Below are 19,790 nucleotides of genomic sequence, written 5' to 3'. Positions count from 1 at the left end.
TTGAACATTTTATGAGGAGGGTAAATATAATTGCAACAGCATAGCGACAGTGTTTGGATGACAGCAAATTGATACTAAGAGGTGTGTACATGCACAAATTTAGTAACATAGAACTAATAGCACTAAGGCCGTCCACTATGTATGTCAAAACTGGTGTAAAGACAACTGCTGCTACATCTCGCACCGGTGCCCTGCATTGGCGAGCCGATGCAGCGGAATAAAAGCAGGAACCCAGACTCCGGAGCACCTAGTTGCTCTAATACCCAGTTCCTTCGTGTCATAAATATTTAGTATTTTACTGCTTGGCTGCTCGGATGTGTGGACCAAAGGTTGCTGCACAAACTGCTGAAGCGGTGCCAAATAATTTTCTAATGGCACCGCTAATGAGATGGCAACAGTTTTAGATACTAGGTACAAACTATGACACTGTCTTAGGACGCGTTTGGTTGAAGGTGTGGTATGAATGGGTTGGGACCGTGACAGTGTCTGAATCACATCTAACAAATGATTTGTAACATCGAAAGAGGGTCTAACATTCTTTGCACATGCTAGAAACTTCCTCCCACTATCCACAGATTCAAACGCAACTAGCTCCACGCATGGAGATTGATGATGACAACGAGCAGACAGATCTTCAGCCACCCCGCTCCATTCATTGCAACTGATGGTCCTAGGGAGCTACAAGAGGAAGAAATGACCCAAATCGACCACCGGGTAAAAATCCTTGATTCCAATCATAGCCCGAGAGAGAGAAGAAAGGCATACCCGAGTGGTGAAGGAGTCGGAGGAGGAGGAGGAACCGCTGGAGAGGTCTTTGAAGAAGACCATGGCGACCCCGGCGGTAGGATGCAAGACGGTGAGAGCGAGGAAGCAAGCGAGGAAGCGGCTATAGCTTAGGAAGGAGGAAACAGGGGAAATGTGACTTGTGGTCCGGGAGAAAAGGTGGTGGGGAAGGGGGTAGATATTTCGGCAGTAGGCCAAAAATTTCGAAATGTGAAGGGAAACTTTGCGCGCGGTGTCGCCGGACACCATTCACTTTGAACGATTGTGTGCATCGCAAACGATTCTTCTGCTTTACGCTCATTGGATGAGTTTGATAATTCAAAATTTGGTGGAAATTTCCCGGGTACGTCATTGCATAATTTAACATCGCTTGCTAATTTGGGCACACAAAAGAGCGTACAACACATAGACCACACTTATAGAATCAAGAATTTTTTGTATTAAACAGAGCCAGTTGACCTAAACATTTCTCTAACAAAAGATGAGCATTAAAAACAAAACCTAAGTACGCATAATTTTAACAAATCCGCCGTTGCGCCAGCTTATGCATCGCTGGTGTGAGATGAGACATCGATGACTTGTCCTGGCGACATGCCGCCGTTGGTGGACTCCGCGTCCCCCCTGCTGAAGCCGACCGCGTCCTCGTCCTCATCCTCGTCCTTGGCGCTACCCTCAAGGTTGTAATACTCGTAGTAGTGGTTGCGCCAGAGCTCGCGTTGGTACTCCACCGCCGATTCCTCGACGGACAGACTCTTCTCTACCTCGACCTCAGCCATCTGCAACCCCTCCTCCCGGCGCTCCTTGATCTCCGCCGCCTCAGTGATCTCCAGCTCCCGCTCGGCGATCTCATGAGGAAGCAGGTGCTCCATGGCCACTGCTGCCTTTCCAGACGTGGGTTGCATGCTGGACTCCGAGGTGTCCTAGAATATCTTGGCGACATCGACAGCACGGACAGCAGCTCGAGCGCTCTCGGCGTTTGCAGCCGCTATCGCAGCAGCAGCTGTAGCCGTCGCAGTTACTGTAGCTGCCATGTCGGCTGCTGCAGACGCCCTCTCGGCGGATGCGGCTGCGCTCAATGTGGATGCGGTGACACTCTCGGCGTAGGCGGCCACGCTTTTGGCGCAGGCGGCAGCGCTCGGTGAGGACGCGGCCATCATACGGGCCTTCACGAAGCGTTTCTGCGGTGTCATCTTTGCAAGAAGGGGGTGTGGGAATGGGGATTAGGATTCATGGATTCGGGGGTTGCCGGCACTGGAGCAGACGACCGGCGAAGCTTAAGGAGGAAGACTTAAATAGAGCCAGAAATTTTCATCGCAAACGGTTCTACAAAAAGACTGTGTGTGATGTCGTGGGTATTTTTTATTAGCTGTGAAAGACGAATTTGGAGTAAAGTGGCAACGGATGGTGTTTTAAATGTACGAGAAAAATTATAGTACTAATACAACTATCATGTCAAATTTTGAAAAAATTTAGGGGTCATTTGACCTTTTAAGACATTTAAGTGATTTTCTAGCCATTTAATGATCGTAATCGAAATTTGAACTACATGTACATGCAACAGCTAACCGGTTTAAAAAGTCATATTTTGTGTACTTGTGTGCGATTTAATTCCATGTACTGTAAATTGGGAGTAATTTTCAAACATATTGGTCTAACGGCTATGACACAATTAAGCATGGAGTGCCATGGCATTTAAATTCCAGAGAAAAAAAATCAGAAACACATGAAACCTTGTTTGATGTAATGTCATGCCACCAAGATGATGTGGTAAAACATTTGGCATGTTTGACGGAAGTTTGGACACACATCCCTCACAAACCGAAGCAACTCACTAGAAGGCTCGTGGTTCCGAGAGGGAACAATGTATATTTGATGACGAACTGGAGATAGCTTCCCCTTACAGCCTTTAAATTTTTTTTCTACATTTAACGTGCACTAATACAATTGTCATGTGAAAATTTGGAAAATTTCAGGGGTCATTTGACCTTTTAAAGACATTTAAGTGATTTTCCAGCCATTTAATGCCGTAATTCAAATTTGAACTACATGTACAAGCAATAGCTAACCATAACGGTTTGAAAAATCATATTTGTGTACTTGTGTGCGAGTTAATTTCATGTGCAATAAATTAGAAGGAATTTTCAAATATATTGGTCTCACGGCATGGACACATGCATGGAGTGGCATTTTAATTCCAAAAAATTAAAAAAATTGATCAGAAAAACATGAATCCTTGCTTGATGTAATGTCATGCCACCAAGATGATGTGGTAAAAAAATTGGCCTGTTTGACGAAAGTTTGGACACACCCCTCACAAACCGGAGCAACTCACTAGAAGGCTCGTGGTTCTGAAAGGGAACAATGCATGTTTGATGACGAATGGGAGATAGCTTCCTCTTACGGTGTTCAAATTTTTTTCTACATTTAATGTGCACTAATTCAACTATCATGTGAAAATTTGGAAAATTTCAGGGGTCATTTGATCTTTTAAAGACATTTAAGTGATTTTCTAGCCATTTAATGACTGTACTTCAAATTTGAACTACATCTACATGCAACGGCTAACCATAACGGTTTCAAAAATCATATTTGTGTACTTGTGTGTGAGTTAATTCCATGTGCAGTAAATTAGAAGGAATTTTCAAACATACTGGTCTCACGGCATGGACACTTGCATGGAGTGCCATGGCACTTTAATTCCAAAAAATTAAAAAAAATGATCAGAAAAACATGAAACCTTGCTTGTTGTAATGTCATGCCACCAAGAAGATGTGGTAAAAAAATTGGCCTGTTTGACGAAAGTTTGGACAAACACCCCTCATAAACCGGAGCAACTCACTAGAAGGCTTGTGGTTCCGAGAGGGAACAATGCATGTTTGATGACGAACGGGAGATAGCTTCCTCTTACAGCCTTTAAACTTGTTCTATGTTTAACATGCACTAATACAATTGTCATGTGAAAATTTGGAAAATTTCAGGGGTCATTTGACCTTTTAAAGACATTTAAGTGATTTTCTAGCCATTTAATGACCATAATTCAAATTTGAACTACATCTACATGCAACGGCTAACCATAGCGGTTTGAAAAATCATATTTGTGTACTTGTGTGCGAGTTAATTCCATGGCATGGTCTCGCGGCATGGACACATGGATGGAGTGCCATGGCATTTTAATTCCAAAAAATTAAAAAATGGTCAAAAAACATGAAACCTTGCTTGATGTAATGTCATGCCACCAAGATGATGTGGTAAAAAAATTGGCCTGTTTGACGAAAGTTTGGACACACACCCCTCACAAACTAGAGCAACTCACTAGAAGGCTCGTGGTTTCGAGAGGGAACAATGCATGTTTGATGATGAACGGAAGATAGCTTCCTCTTACGGCCTTCAAAAAAAATTTCTATGTTTAACGTGCACTACTACAACTGTCATGTGAAAAATTGGAAAATTCTAGGGGTCATTTGACCTTTTAAAGACATTTAAGTGATTTTCTAGTCATTTAATGGCTGTAATTCAAATTTGAACTACATCTACATGCAACGGGTAACCATAACGGTTTGAAAAATTATATTTTTGTATACTTGTGTGTGAGTTAAATAAATCATCAGACGATGTAAGTATCTGGTGTTCAAAAAAATGTAAAGATCTGGCAAGACAACCGGCCCCCACACTATTGGCACTCTATTTTGCGCCTCGAGGTCTAGAAGGTGAGTGGTGTGGGTTATTAATCAGACATGGTTTTGTATTGGAAACCGTTAGCTATTAAGTTCAGACACGAATTTTGCTACGGGAATCATGTTGGGTAACGCAGTATTTCAAAAAAAATCATACGATCACACAAGATCTATCTAGGAGATGCATAGCAACAAGAGGGGGAGAGTATGTCTACGTACCCTCGTAGACCGAAAGCGGAAGCGTTATGAAACGCGGTTGATGTAGTCGAATGTCTTCTTGATCCAACCGATCAAGTACCGAACGCATGGCAACTCCACAATCTACACACATTCAGCTCGGTGACGTCCCTCGTACTCTTGATCCAGTTGAGGCCGAGGGAGAGTTTCATAAGCACGACGGCGTGATGACGGTGATAATGAAGTTACCGACGCAGGGCTTCGCCTAAGCACTACAACGATATGACCGAGGTGGAAGTATGTGGAGGGGGCACTGCACATGGCTAAATAATCAACTTGTGTGTCTATGGGGTGCCCCCCTCCCCCGTATATAAAGGAGTGGAGGAGGGGAGGGTCGGCCCTCTCTATGGCGCGCCCAAGGGGGATTCTTACTCCTAGTTGGAGTAGGTTTCCCCCCTTTCCCTAGTTGGAGTAGGAGAAGAAGGAAGAGGGAGAAGGAGAGAAGGAAAGGGGGCCGGCCCCCCTCCCAATTCGGATTGGGCTTGGGGGGGCGCCCCCACCTTAGCTGCCTCCTCCTCTCTCCCACTAAGGCCCAATAAGGCCCATTGACTCCCCGGGGGGTTCCGGTAACCTCCCGGTACTCCAGAAAATGTCCGAACTCATCCGAAACTATTCCGGTGTCCAAACATAGCCTTCTAATATATCGATATTTATGTCTCGACCATTTCGAGACTCCTCGTCATGTCCGTGATCACATCCGGGACTCCGAACTGCCTTCGGTACATCAAAACACATAAACTCATAATACCGATCGTCATCAAACGTTAAGCGTGCGGACCCTACGGGTTCGAGAACTATGTAGACATGACCGAGACTCATCTCTGGTCAATAACCAATAGTGGAACCTGGATGCTCATATTGGTTCCTACATATTCTACAAAGATCTTTATCGGTCAAACCGCATAACAACATATGTTGTTCCCTTTGTCATCGGTATGTTACTTTCCCGAGATTCGATCGTCGGTATCTCAATACCTAGTTCAATCTCGATACCAGCAAGTCTCTTTACTCGTTCCGTAATGCAACATCCCGGAACTAACGCATTAGTCACATTGCTTGCAAGGCTTATAGTGATGTGCATTACTAGAGGGCCCAGAGATACCTCTCCGATACACCGAGTGACAAATCCTAATCTCGATCTATGCCAACTCAACAAACACCATTGGAGACACCTGTAGAGCATATTTATAGTCACCCAGTTATGTTGTGACGTTTGATAGCACACTAAGTGTTCCTCCAATATTCAAGAGTTGCATAATCTCATAGTCATAGGAACATGTATAAGTCATGAAGAAAGCAATAGCAACAAACTAAACGATCATAGTGCTAAGCTAACGGATGGGTCTTGTCCGTCACATCATTTTCTAATGATGTGATCCCATTCATGAAATGACAACACATGTCTATGGCTAGGAAACTTAACCATCTTTGATTAACGAGCTAGTCAAGTAGAGGCATACTAGGGACACTATGTTTGTCTATGTATTCACACATGTATCAAGTTTCCGGTTAATACAATTCTAGCAAGAATAATAAACATTTATCATGAGATAAGGAAATATAAATAACAACTTTATTATTGCCTCTAGGGCATATTTCCTTCAGTCTCCCACTTACAGTAGAGTCAATAATCTAGCTCACATCGTCATGTGATTTAACACCAATAGTTCACATCTTTATGTGATTAGTTCACATCTCCATGTGACTAATACCCAGAGGGTTTACTAGAGTCAATAATCTAGTTCACATCATTATGTGATTAACACCCAAAGAGTGATCATGTTTTGCTTGTGAGAGAAATTTAGTCAACTGGTCTGCCACATTCAGAGCCGTATGTATTTTGCAAAAATATTCTATGTCTGCAATGCTCTACACGAAGCTACTCTAGATAATTGCTCCCACTTTCAATATGTATCCAGATTGAGACTCAGAGTCATCCAGATCGGTGTCAAAACTTGCATCGATGTAACTCTTTACGACGAAGTTTTTGTCACCTCCATAACCGAGAAAGATATCCTAATTCCACTCAGGATAATTTTGACCGATGTCCAGTGATCCACTCCTGGCTCACTATTGTACCCTCTTGTCAAACTCTTGGTGAGGTACACAATAGGTCTGGTACATAGCATAGCATACTTTATAGAACCTATGGCTGAGGCATAGGGAATGACTTTTCATTCTCTTTATATTTTCTGTCATGGTCGGGTTTTGAGTCTTTACCCAACTTCACACCTTGCAACACAGGCAAGAACTCCTTCTTTGACTGTTCCATTTTGAACTACTTCAGAATCTTGTCAAGGTATGTACTCATTGAAAAATATATCAAGCGTCTTGATCTATCTCTATAGATCTTGATGCTCAATATGTAAGTAGCTTCACCGAGGTCTTTCTTTGAAAAACTCCTTTCAAACACTCCTTTATGCTTTCCAGAAAATTCTACATCATTTCCGATCAACAATATGTCATTCACATATACTTATCAGAAAGGCTGTAGTGCTCCCACTCACTTTCTTGTAAATACAGGCTCCAACTCCGAGATGCTTGCACCAGTCCATAGATGGATCGCTGGAGCTTCCACACTTTTTAGCACCTTTAGGATTGACAAAACCTTTTTGTTGCATCATATACAACTCCTCTTTAAGAAATCCATTAAGGAATGCAGTTGAGATCCATTTGCCAGATTTCATAAAATGTGGCAATTGCTAACATGATTCGGACAGACTTAAGCATCGCTACGAGTGAGAAAATCTAATTGTAGTCAACATCTTGAACTTGTCGAAAACCTTTTGCGACAATTCGAGCTTTGTATATAGTAATACTACTATCAGCATCTGTCTTCCTCTTGAAGATCCATTTATTCTCAATGGCTTGCTGATCATTGGGCAAGTCAACCAAAGTCCACACTTTGTTCACATACATGGATCCCATCTCAGATTTCATGGCCTCAAGCCATTTTGCGGAATCTAGGCTCATCATCGCTTCCTCATAGTTCGTAGGTTCGTCATGGTCTAGTAACATGACTTCCAGGAATGATTACAGTGCCACTCTGGTGCGGACCATACTCTGGATGACTTACGTGGTTCGGTAGTAACTTGATCTGAAGTTTCATGATCATCATCATTAGCTTCCTCACTAATTGGCATAGGAATCACTAGAACTGATTTCTGTGATGAACTACTTTCCAATTCGGGAGAAGGTACAATTACCTCATCAAGTTCTACATTCCTCTCACTCACTTCTTTCGAGAGAAACTTCTTCTCTAGAAAGGATCCACTCTTAGCAACGAATATCTTGCCTTCGGATCTGTGATAGAAGGTGTACCCAACAGTTTCCTTTGGGTATCCTATGAAGACGCATTTCTCCGATTTGGGTTCAAGCTTATCAGGTTGAAACTTTTTCACATAAGCATCATAGCCCCAAACTTTAAGAAACGACAGCTTAGGTTTCTTGCTAAACCATAGTTCATATGGTGTCGTCTCAACGGATTTAGATGATGCCTTATTTAACGTGAATGCAACTATCTCTAATGCATAACCCCAAAATGATAGTGATAAATCGGTAAGGGACATCATAGATCGCACCATATCTAATAAAGTACGGTTATCACGTTCGGACACACCATTACACTATGGTGTTCCAGGTGGTGTGAGTTGCAAAACTATTCCACGTCGTTTCAAATGAATATCAAACTCGTAACTTAAATATTCGTCTCCGCGATCAGATCGTAGAAACTTTATTTTCTTGTTACGATGATTTTCCACTTCACTCTAAAATTCTTTAAACTTTTCAAATGTTTCAGACTTATGTTTCATCAAGTAGATATACCCATATCTGCTCAAATCATCTGTGAAGGTCAGAAAATAATGATACCCGCCGCGAGCCTCAACACTCATCGGATCGCATACATCAGTATTTATTATTTCCAATAAGTCAGCTGCTTGCTCCATTGTTCCAGAGAACGGAGTCTTAGTCATCTTGCCCATGAGGCATGGTTCGCAAGAATCAAATGATTCATAATCAAGTGATTCCAAAGCCCATCAACATGGAGTTTCTTCATGCGCTTTACACCAATATGACCTAAACGGCAGTGCCACATAAATGTTGCACTATCATTATTAACTTTGCATCTTTTGGTTCAATATTATGAATATGTGTATCACTACGATCGAGATTAAATAAACCATTTATATTGAGTGTATGACCATAGAAGGTTTTATTCGTGTAAATAGAACAACAATTATTCTTTGACTTAAATGAATAACTGTATTGCAATAAACATGATCCAATCAGATTTATGCTCAACGCAAACACCAAATAACATTTATTTTAGGTTCAACACTAATCCCGAAGGTAAAGGGAGTGTGCGATGGTGATCTTATCAACCTTGGAATCACTTCCAACACATATCGTCACCTTGCCCTCAACTAGTTTCTGTTCATTTTGTAACTCCTGTTTCAAGTTACTAATCATAGCAACTGAACCAGTATCATATACCCAGGGGCTATTATGAACACTAGTAAAGTACACATCAATAATCTGTATATCAAATATACCATTGTTCACTTTGCCATCCTTCTCATCCGCCAAGTATTTGGGGTAGTTTCGCTTCCAGTAACCATTCCCTTTGCAGTAGAAGCACTCAGTTCCAGGCTTAGGTCTAGCTTTTGGTTTCTTCACGGGAGTGGCAACTTGCTTGCCATTCTTTGAAGTTCCCTTTCTTTTCCTTTGCCCCCTTTTCTTGAAACTAGTGGTCTTGTTAACCATCAATACTTGATGCTCTTTCTTGAATTATACCTTCGTCGATTTCAGCATCACGAAGAGCTTGGGAATCGTTTTCGTCATCCCTTGCATATTATAGTTCATCGCGAAGTTCCGGTAACTTGGTGATAGTGCTAGAGAACTCTATCAATCACTATCTTATCTAGAAGACTAACTCCCACTTGATTCAAGCAATTGTAGTACTCTGACATTCTGAGCACATGCTTACTGGTTGAGCTATTCTCCTCCATCTTGTAGGCAAAGTATTTGTCAAAGGACTCATACCTCTTGACTCTGAAATACCAATTTCAGCTCTTGGAACATATTATATGCTCCATGGCGTTCAAAATGGTTTTTGAACTCCCGGTTCTAAGCCATAAAGCATGGCGCACTAAACTATCAAGTAGTCATCATACTGAGCTTGCCAAACGTTCATAACGTCTGCACCTGCTCCTGCAATAGGTCTGTCACCTAGCGGTGCATCAAGGACATAATTCTTTTGTGCAGCAATGAGGATAATCCTCAGATCATGGACCCAGTCCACATCATTGCTACTATCATCTTTCAACTTAATTTTCTCTAAGAACATATTAAAAATAAAACAGGGAGCTATACGCGAGCTATTGATCTACAACATAGATACGCAAAAACTACCAGGACTAAGTTCATGATAAATAAAAGTTTAATTAGTCATATTACTTAAGAACTCCCACTTAGATAGACATCCCTCTAATCATCTAAGTGATCATGTGATCCATATCAACTAAACCATGTCCGATCATCACGTGAGATGAAGTAGTTTTCAATGGTGAACATCACTATGTTGATCATATCTACTATATGATTCACGCTCGACCTTTCGGTCTCAATGTTCTGAGGCCATATCTGCATATGCTAGGTTCGTCAAGTTTAACCCGAGTATTCTACGTGTGCAAAACTGGCTTTCACCCATTGTATGTGAATGTAGAGCTTATCACACCCGATCATCATGTGGTGTCTCGGCACGACGAACTATAGCAACTGTGCATACTCAGGGAGAACACTTATGCCCTGAAATTTAGTGAGAGATCATCTTATAATGCTACCGCCGTACTAAGCAAAATAAGATGCATAAAGGATAAACATCACATGCAATCAAATAAGTGATATGATATCGCCATTATCATCTTGTGCCTTTGATCTCCATCTTCAAAGTATCGTCATGATCTCCAACGTCACCGGCATGACACCACGATCTCCATCATCTTGATCTCTATCAACGTGTCGTCACATGGTCGTCTCGCCAACTATTGCTTTTGCAACTATTGCTATCGCATAGTGATAAAGTAAAGCAATTATATGGCGCTTGCATCTTATGCAATAAAGAGACAACCATATGGCTTCTGCCAGTTGCCGATAACTTTAATAAAACATGACCATCTCATACAACAATTTATATCTCATCACATCTTGACCATATCACATCACAACATTGAAGGAAATATGCCCTAGAGGCAATAATAACGTTATTATTTATTTCCTCATATCATGATAAATGTTTATTATTCATGCTAGAATTGTATTAACCGAAAACAAAATACATGTGTGAATACATAGACAAACATAGTGTCACTAGTATGCCTCTACTTGACTAGCTCGTTGATCAAAGATGGTTGAGTTTCCTGGCCATAGACATGAGTTGTCATTTGATTAACGGGATCACATCATTAGGAGAATGATGTGATTGACTTGACCCATTTCGTTAGCTTAGCACTTGATCGTTTAGTTTACTGCTATTGCTTTCTCCATGACTTATACTTGTTCCTATGACTATGAGATTATGCAACTCCCGAATACCAGAAGAACACTTTGTGTGCTACCAAACGTCACAACATAACTGGGTGATTATAAAGGTGCTCTACAGGTGTCTCCGATGGTGTTTGTTGAGTTGGCATAGATCAAGAATAGGATTTTTCACTATGATTGTCGGAGAGGTATCTCCGGGCCTTCTCGGTAATGCACATCATTATAAGCCTTGCAAGCAATGTGACTAATGAGTTAGTTACGGGATGATGCACTATAGAACGAGTAAAGACACTTGTCGGTAACGAGATTGAGCTAGGTATTAAGATACCGGCGATCGGATCTCGGGCAAGTAACTTACCGATGACAAAGGGAACAACGTATATTGTTATGCGGTTTCACCGATAAAGATCTTCGTAGAATATGTAGGAACCAATATGAGCATCCGGGTTCCGCTATTTGTTATTGACCGGAGATGTGTCTCGGTCATGTCTACATAGTTCTCGAACCCGTAGGGTCCGCACGCTTAAAGTTCTGTGACGATCGGTATTATGAGTTTTTGTGTTTTGATGTACCGAAGGTAGTTCGGAGTCCCGGATATGATCACGGACATGACAAGGAGTCTCAAAATGGTCGAGACGTAAAGATCAATATATTGGACAACTATGTTCGGACACCGGAAGTGTTTCGGGAGGTTTTGGGCATATACCGGAGTATCGGGGGTTACCGGAACCCCCCGGGGAGTATATTGGGCCTAATGGGCCCTAGTGGGAGAAGAGGAAGGGCGGCCGAGGGCAGCCGTGCGCCCCCTTCCCCTCTAGTCCGAATTGGACAAGGAGGGGGGCGGCGCCCCCCTTTCCTTTTCTTCCTCTCTCCCTTCCTTCCCTTCTCCTACTCCTACTAGGAAAGGAGGAGTCCTACTCCCGGTGGGAGTAGGATTCCTCCCTTAGCGCGCCCTCCTCCTTAGCCGGCCGCCTCCCCTAGCTCCTTTATATACGGGGGCAGGGGGCACCCCATGGACACAACAATTGATCATTGATCTCTTAGCCGTGTGCGGTGCCCCCTCCACCATAATCCACCTCAGTCATATCGTAGCGGTGCTTAGGCGAAGCCCTGCGTCGGTAGCATCATCATCACGCCGTCATGCTAACGAAGCTCTTCCCGGAAGCTCTACTGGATCGTGAGCTCGCGGGACGTCACCGAGCTGAACGTGTGCTGAACACGGAGGTGCCATACGTTCGGTGTTGAGGATCGGTCGATCGTGAAGACGTACGACTACATCAACCGCGTTGTTGTAACGCTTCCGCTTATGGTCTATGAGGGTACGTAGACAACACTCTCCCCTCTCGTTGCTATGCATCACCATTATCTTGTGTGTGCGTATGATTTTTTTTGAAATTACTACATTCCCCAACAGTGGCATCCGAGCCAGGTTTATGCGTAGATGTTATATGCACGAGCAGAACACAAGTAAGTTGTGGGTGATACAAGTCATACTGCTTACCAGCATGTCATACTTCGGTTCAGCGGTATTGCTGGATGAAGCGGCTCAGACCGACATTACGCGTACGCTTACGCGAGACTGGTTCTACCGACGTGCTTTGCACGCAGGTGGCTGGCGGGTGTCAGTTTCTCCAACTTTAGTTGAACCGAGTGTGACTAGCCCGGTTCTTGTGAAGGTTAAAACAGCACTAACTTGACGAAATATCGTTGTGGTTTTTATGCGTAGGTAAGAACGGTTCTCTCAGCCTGTAGCAGCCATGTAAAACTTGCAACAAGTAGAGGACGTCTAACTTGTTTTTGCAGGGCATGTTGTGATGTGAAATGGTCAAGACATGATGCTATATTTATTGTATGATATGATCATGTTTTGTAACGGAGTTATCGGCAACTGGAAGGAGCCATATGGTTGCCGCTTTATTGTATGCAATGCAATCGCCCTGTAATTGCTTTACTTTATCACTAAGCGGTAGCGATAGTCGTGGAAGCAATAGTTGGTGAGACGACAATGATGCAACGATGGAGATCAAGGTGTCGCGCCGGTGACGATGGTGATCATGATGGTGCTTCGGAGATGGAGATCAAAGGCACAAGATGATGATGGCCATAGCATATCACTTATAATGATTGCATGTGATGTTTATCCTTTATGCATCTTATTTTGTTTTGTTTGACGGTAGCATTATAAGATGATCTCTCACTAAATTTGAAGGTAAAAGTGGTCTCCCTGAGTATGCACCATTGCCATAGTTCGTCGTGCCGAGACACCACGTGATGATTGGGTGTGATAAGCTCAACATTCACCTACAACGGGTGTAAGATAGTTTTGCACACGCGGAATACTCGGGTTAAACTTAACGAGCCTAGCATATGCAGATATGGCTTCGGAACACTGAGACCGAAAGGTCGAGCGTGAATCATATAGTAGATATGATCAACATAGAGATGTTCACCATTGAAAACTACTCCCTCTCACGTGATGATCGGTTATGGTTTAGTTGATATGGATCACGTGATCACTTAGATGATTAGAGGGATGTCTATCTAAGTGGGAGTACTTAAGTAATATGATTAATTGAACTTAAATTTATCATGAACTTAGTACCTGATAGTATTTTGCTTGTCTATGTTATTTTAGATAGATGGCCCGTGTTGTTGTTCCGTTGAATTTTAATGTGTTCCTTGAGAAAGCAAAATTGAAAGATGATGGTAGCAATTACACGGAGTGGGTCCGTAACTTGAGGATTATCCTCATTGCTGCACAGAAGAATTACATCCTGGAAGCACCGCTGGGTGCCAGGCCTGCTGCATATGCTACTGACGACGTTAAGAACATCTCGCAGAGCAAAGCTGATGACAACATGATAGTTCAGTGTGCCATGCTTTACGGCTTAGAATCGGGACTTCAACGACGTTTTGAACGTCATGGAGCATATGAGATGTTCCAGGAGTTGAAGTTAATATTTCAAGCAAATGCCCAGATTGAGAGATATGAAGTCTCCAATAAGTTCTATAGCTGCAAGATGGAGGAGAATAGTTCTGTTAGTGAACATATACTGAAAATGTCTGGGTATAACAATCACTTGATTCAACTGGGAGTTAATCTTCCGGATGATAGTGTCATTGACAGAATTCTTCAATCACTGCCACTAAGCTACAAGAGATCCGTGATGAACTATAATATGCAAGGGGTGGATAAAACAATTCCCGAGCTCTTCACAATGCTAAAGGCTGCGGAGGTAGAAATCAAGAAGGAGCATCAAGTGTTGATGATCAACAAGACCACTAGTTTCAAGAAAAAGGGTAAAGGGAAGAAGAAGGGGAACTTCAAGAAGAATGGCAAACAAGTTGCTGCTCAAGATAAGAAACCTAAGTCTGGACCTAAGCCTGAGACTGAGTGCTTCTACTACAAATAGACTGGTCGCTGGAAGCGGAACTGCCCCAAGTATTTGGCGGATAAGAAGGATGGCAAGGTGAACAAAGGTATATGTGATATACATGTTATTGATGTGTACATTACTAGAGCTCGCAGTAGCACCTGGGTATTTGATACTGGTTCTGTTGCTAATATTTGCAACTCGAAACAGGGACTACGAATTAAGCGAAGACTGGCTAAGGACGAGGTGACGATGCGCGTGGGAAATGGTTCCAAAGTCGATGTGATTGCCATCAGCACGCTACCTCTACATCTACCTTCGGGATTAGTTTTAGACCTGCATAATTGGTATTTGGTGCCAGCGTTAAGCATGAACATTATATCTGGATCTTGTTTGATGCGAGACGGTTATTCATTTAAATCTGAGAATAATGATTGTTCTATTTATATGAGTAATATCTTTTATGGTCATGCACCATTGAAGAGTGGTCTATTTGTGTTGAATCTCGATAGTAGTGATACACATATTCATAATGTTGAAGCCAAAAGATGCAGAGTTGGTAATGATAGTGCAACTTATTTGTGGCACTGTCGTTTGGGTCATATTGGTGTAAAGCGCATGAAGAAACTCCATACTGATGGACTTCTGGAATCACTTGATAATGAATCACTTGGTACTTGCAAACCATGCCTCATGGGCAAGATGACTAAAACGCCGTTCTCCGAAACAATGGAGCGAGCAACAGATTTATTGGAAATCATACATACTGATATATGTGGTCCGATGAATATTGAGGCTCGCGGCGGGTATCGTTATTTTCTCACCTTCACAAATGATTTGAGTAGATATGGGTATATCTACTTAATGAAGCATAAATCTGAAACATTTGAGAAGTTCAAAGAATTTTAGAGTGAAGTGGAAAATCATCGTAACAAGAAAATAAAGTTTCTACGATCTGATCGTGGAGGAGAATATTTGAGTTATGAGTTTGGTCTACATTGAAACAATGCGGAATAGTTTCGCAACTCACGCCACCCGGAACACCACAGCGTAATGGTGTATCCAAACGTCGTAATTGTACTTTACTAGATATGATGCAATCTATGATGTCTCTTACTGATTTACCGCTATCATTTTGGGTTATGCTTTAGAGATGGCTGCATTCACGTTAAATAGGGCACCATCGAAATCCGTTGAGACGACGCCTTATGAACTATGGTTTGGCAAGAAACCAAAGTTGTCGTTTCTTAAAGTTTGGGGCTACGATGCTTATGTGAAAAAGCTTGAACCTGATAAGCTCGAACCCAAATCGGAGAAATGTGTCTTCATAGGATACCCAAAGGAAACTGTTGGGTATACCTTCTATCACAGATCCGAAGACAAGACATTTGTTGCTAAGAATGGATCCTTTCTGGAGAAGGAGTTTCTCTCGAAAGAAGTGAGTGGAAGGAAAGTAGAACTTGATGAGGTAACTGTACCTGCTCCCTTATTGGAAAGTAGTTCATCACAGAAACCGGTTCCTGTGACACCTACACCAATTAGTGAGGAAGCTAATGATATTGATCATGAAACTTCAGATCAAGTTACTAACGAACCTCGTAGGTCAACCAGAGTAAGATCCGCTCCAGAGTGGTACGGTAATCCTATTCTGGAGGTCATGTTACTTGACCAAGGCGAACCTACGAGCTATGAAGAAGCGATGGTGAGCCCAGATTCTGCAAAATGGCTTGAAGCCATGAAATCTGAGATGGGATCCATGTATGAGAACAAAGTGTGGACTTTGGTTGACTTGCCCGATGATCGGCAAGCCATAGAAAATAAATGGATCTTCAAGAAAAAGACTGACGTTGATGGTAATGTTACTGCCTACAAAGCTCGACTTGTTGCGAAAGGTTTTCAACAAGTTCAAGGGGTTGACTACGATGAGACTTTCTCACCCGTAGAGATGCTTAAGTCTGTCCGAATCATGTTAGCAATTGCTGCATTTTATGATTATGAAATTTGGCAAATGGATGTCAAAACTGCATTCCTGAATGGATATCTGGAAGAAGATTTGTATATGATGCAAGTAGAAGGTTTTATCGATCCAAAGGGAGCTAACAAAGTGTGCAATCTACAGCGATCCATTTATGGACTGGTGTAAGCCTCTCAGAGTTGGAATAAACGTTTTGATAGTGTGATCAAAGCATATGGTCTTATACAGACTTTTGGAGAAGCCTGTATTTACAAGAAAGTGAGTGGGAGCTCTATAGCATTTCTAATATTATATGTGGATGACATATTGTTGATTCGAAATGATATAGAATTTCTGGATAGCACAAAAAGGATACTTGAATAAGAGTTTTTCAATGAAAGACCTCGGTGAAGCTGCTTACATATTGGGCATCAAGATCTATAGAGATAGATCAAGACGCTTAATTGGACTTTCACAAAGCACATACCTTGACAAAGTTTTGAAGAAGTTCAAAATGGATCAAGTAAAGAAAGGGTTCTTGCCTGTGTTACAAGGTGTGAAGTTGAGTCAGACTCAATGCCCAACCACTGCAGAAGATAGAGAGAAAATGAAAAGTGTTTCCTATGCTTCAGCCATAGGCTCTATCATGTGTGCAATGTTGTGTACCAGACCTGATGTGTGCCTTGCTATTAGTTTAGCAGGGAGGTACCAAAGTAATCCAGGAGTGGATCACTGGACAGCGGTCAAGAACATCCTGAAGTACCTAAAGAGGACTCAGGATATCTTTCTCGTTTATGGAGGTGACAAAGAGCTCGTCGTAAATGGTTACGTTGATGCAAGCTTTGACACTGATCCGGACGATTCTAAATAGCAAACCGGATACGTGTTTATATTGAACGGTGGAGCTGTCAGTTGGTGCAGTTCTAAACAAAGCATCATGGCGGGATCTACGTGTGAAGCGGAGTACATAGCTGCTTCGGAAGCAGCAAATGAAGGAGTCTGGATGAAGGAGTTCATATCCGATCTAGGTGTCATACCTAGTGCATCGGGTCCAATGAAAATCTTTTGTGACAATACTGGTGCAATTGCCTTGGCAAAGGAATCCAGATTTCACAAGAGAACCAAGCACATCAAGATACGCTTCAATTCCATCCGGGATCAAGTCCAGGTGGGAGACATAGAGATTTGCAAGATACATATGGATCTGAATGTTGCAGACCCGTTGACTAAGCCTCTTCCACGAGCAAAACATGATCAGCACCAAGACTCCATGGGTGTTAGAATCATTACTGTGTAATCTAGATTATTGACTCTAGTGCAAGTGGGAGACTGAAGGAAATATGCCCTAGAGGCAATAATAAAGTTATTATTTATTTCCTCATATCATGATAAATGTTTATTATTCATGCTAGAATTGTATTAACCGAAAACATAATACATGTGTGAATACATAGACAAACATAGTGTCACTAGTATGCCTCTACTTGACTAGCTCGTTGATCAAAGATGGTTGAGTTTCCTGGCCATAGACATGAGTTGTCATTTGATTAACGGGATCACATCATTAGGAGAATGATGTGATTGACTTGACCCATTTCGTTAGCTTAGCACTTGATCGTTTAGTTTACTGCTATTGCTTTCTCCATGACTTATGCATGTTCCTATGACTATGAGACTATGCAACTCCCGAATACAAGAAGAACACTTTGTGTGCTACCAAACATCACAATGTAACTGGGTGATTATAAAGGTGCTCTACAGGTGTCTCCGATGGTGTTTGTTGAGTTGGCATAGATCAAGAATAGGATTTGTCACTCTGATTGTTGCAGAGGTATCTCTGGGCCCTCTCGGTAATGCACATCACTATAAGCCTTGCAAGCAATGTGACTAATGAGTTAGTTATGGGATGATGCACTACAGAACGAGTAAAGATACTTGCCGGTAACGATATTGAGCTAGTTATTAAGATACCAACGATCGAATCTTGGGCAAATAACTTACCGATGACAAAGGGAACAACGTATATTGTTATGTGGTTTGACCGATAAAGATCTTCGTAGAATATGTAGGAACCAATATGAGCATCCAGGTTCCGCTATTGGTTATTGACCGGAGACGTGTCTCGGTCATGTCTACATAGTTCTCAAACCCGTAGGGTCCGCACGCTTAAAGTTCTGTGACGATTGGTATTATGAGTTTTTGTGTTTTGATGTACCGAAGGTAGTTCGGAGTCCCGAATATGATTACGGACATGATGAGGAGTCTCGAAATGGTCAACACGTAAAGATTGATATATTGGACGACTATGTTCGAACACCGGAAGTGTTTCGGGGGGTTTCGGGCATATACCGGAGTACCGGGGGGTTACCGGAACCCCCCGAGGAGTATATTGGGCCTAATGGGCCCTAGTGGAGAAGAGGAAGGGCGGCCAAGGGCAGCCGCACGCCCCCTCCCCCTCTAGTCCGAATTGGACAAGGAGGGGCGGCGCCCCCCTTTCCTTCTCTTCCTCTCTCCCTTCCTTCCCTTCTCCTACTCCTACTAGGAAAGGAGGAGTCCTACTCCCGGTGGGATTAGGACTCCCCCCTTGGCATGCCCTTCTCCTTGGCCGGCCGCCTCCCGCTAGCTCCTATATATACGGGGGCAGGGGGGCACCCCATGGACACAACAATTGATAATTGATCTCTTAACCGTGTGCGGTGCCCCCCTCCACCATAATCCACCTCGGTCATATCATAGCAGTGCTTAGGAGAAGCCCTGCGTCGGTAGCATCATCATCACCGTCATCATGCCATCGTGCTGACGAAGCTCTTACCGGAATCTCTACTGGATCGTGAGCTCGCGGGACGTCACCGAGCTGAACGTGTGCTGAACGCGGAGGTGCCGTATGTTCGGTGCTGAGGATCGGTCGATCGTGAAGACGTACGACTACATGAACTGTGTTGTTATAATGCTTCCGCTTACGGTCTACGAGGGTACGTAGACAACACTCTCCCCTCTCGTTGCTATGCATCACCATGATCTTGCATGTGCATAGGAAATTTTTTGAAATTACTACGTTCCCAACAAACATGCCCTGCAAAGCCAAGTTAGATGTCCTCTACTTTGTTGTTGCAAATTTTACGTGGCTGCTACGGGCTTCTAGCAAGAACCGTTCTTACGTACGCATCAAAACCACAATGTAGTATAGTGATTGCTTTTTGATCTTCAGAAAGTACCCTGTTCATT

Source organism: Triticum dicoccoides, chromosome 2A (genome assembly GCF_002162155.2).
Source record: "Triticum dicoccoides isolate Atlit2015 ecotype Zavitan chromosome 2A, WEW_v2.0, whole genome shotgun sequence".
Classification (NCBI taxonomy): domain Eukaryota; kingdom Viridiplantae; phylum Streptophyta; class Magnoliopsida; order Poales; family Poaceae; genus Triticum; species Triticum dicoccoides.
This window is presented reverse-complemented; position numbering follows the sequence as displayed.